Below are 2,251 nucleotides of genomic sequence, written 5' to 3' on the forward strand. Positions count from 1 at the left end.
GGGGCTAGAATGCAAAAAATAAGCATTTTCAAGGGGTAAAAGTTGCCATTAAAGCATTGTCAAGTTGGTAATTTCTGTTTAGGTAATCAAGAAGTAATTTTAATCAGCAAAGTGATGTTTTGTGAAACCTGACGAAGTGCAGTTGGGAATATTAGAGAAAATTTGGAAGTTCATGAAATTGATAATACCAGAAATTGTTGCTAAGATCAGGTATGTGAGAAATCCCTGACCACTGGAAGTTGAAGACGCTCTGAGCAGAGCATCCTTCCTCTAACAAAGGCCAGCCATTAATTGACAGTGATCTTAGCTTGGTGAGGCGCCTCATGACAGCCATGGATGGAATATATCGAAGCTTTTCACAACCTGACACAATTAATTGTTCAAGTGACTCAAGATTGCCAAACCAATCTGGCAAAGCTTCTATTCCAAAGTCATGTAGACTAAGTTCTGTAAGGCCAGTGAGATCTTGGAGCTGCTCCGGCAAGTAATCCAGGTGAGGCCCTCCAAACAATGCTAGTTCACGAAGAGATGATGAAGCTAGTTCTAACCAGTCAAATTCAACTGTATCTGAGAGCGGACCAATGGACAATTCCCTTAAGCTGGTAAGGAAACCAAAGCCTCTGGGCATAGTTAACAAATTGGGACACTTGTGTAGCAATAATACGGAGAGAGAAGGCATTCGTTCCAAATAAACAGGAAAGCTGGAAAGCCTGGGGCAATCGTACACAGTCAACACCCTGAGTGATTTGCATGACTCCAGCATTTCACCTGGTAGATCTTTTAACCTGTCACAGTGACAAATTCTCACATTTTGGAGAGAAGTGAGCCTTTGCTGTATATTGGGAAACATCATCAAACGTTGGAAAGAAGTGAGCTGTGCTAGTGCACTAGGAAATGGAAATGCCTCAAGACTCAGACATCCATCTATTGACAAGGTTTGCAGAGACCGAAACTCGTACAAGTCTTCTGGCAACTCCCTTAGATTTTGACAATCTTTGATATCCAACTCTCTAAGAGAAGTGCCACAGCCCCGCACACACTTTAGATTAGGACAAGTTCGCAATCTTAGAGACTGTAAATTTTTATTGTTATGCACTAGAAGATTTGAAACACAAGTGAGGTCCTCCATACCTGTGATCGAGAGGGTCAACAGACCTGTTACTTTACTAAGAATATTTTGTACAGGCAAAAACTGGTAACTATTTTTGACTATCAGTTTCTTAAGACTTGGGAAATGACTTGGAGCTGTCGTCAATTGGGTGCAATTGCTAATAGTCAAAGTCTCAAGGATGGGAAAGACCTCAAATTGTTCAAATCCTACTGGCGTTGCTGTAGGTTCCATCCACTCGGTCAGGTTCCTCATATTGCCTAGATAAAGATTTTTCAGGGCGGGAAACAGATTTCTTGGGCCTTGACTGGCAGTGCTGTAGCTTCCTAATGTGCTGTGATCACTAATGCCATAGAATGAAAGCCCAATGTTTCTTACAGTTTGCAATCCAAGCAATTTGAGGTCTTGAAGAAGGGGCAGTTGGCCAAGAGCAGGAATTTCTGTACATCTTCTGCAATCCGTCAAGCACAATCTTGTTCATTTGAAGCTTGCTGATAAATTCATGAACCATGATGGAAAATGATCGCCAATGTAATTTTCAATTACTAACACCTGCAGATTTGGGTGTGGTTGGAGGCCTTCAAGCACATTTTCATCATCACTGTCACTGTCTCGAGTTCTACCCCACTTAAAATGCAACTCATGCAGATTTACCTTTCCAAATAGGTTTGCCTGTTGAGCTCCTTCTTTACCGTTTACTAGTTCAAGATTGCGTATTTCCAGTCCACCTCTAAGGTTTTCCAAGCATCCTAGCTCTCCAATGTGACGACCCTTCTCTTCACCAACATTAAAGAACTTCAGAGTTTGAAGACAAGTTAAAAGTCCCATGTGCTTTGGCATAAGAAATTTGGCATCATTATAATAGCCGAGATGTCTTAAGTTGATCAAACTGCTCATCCCTCCTGGAAGATCTTTTAGAGCTGGGCATGAATACATCCTCAGTGTCTGCAGATTATAAAGCCTTAAAAGACATTCTGGCAGAGTTTTTATTCTAGAATATGAAAGGTCAAGATACCTCAAATGTATTAGTTTGCCAGTGGACGTTGGCACCACTTCAATCTTTGCTTGAGACAGATTTAAAACATGCAAATACTTGAACTTTGATAGCATATCACTAGATATACTACTCCCCAAAAACAATGT

The sequence above is a fragment of the Coffea eugenioides genome, chromosome 1 (genome assembly GCF_003713205.1).
Source record: "Coffea eugenioides isolate CCC68of chromosome 1, Ceug_1.0, whole genome shotgun sequence".
Classification (NCBI taxonomy): Eukaryota; Viridiplantae; Streptophyta; class Magnoliopsida; order Gentianales; family Rubiaceae; genus Coffea; species Coffea eugenioides.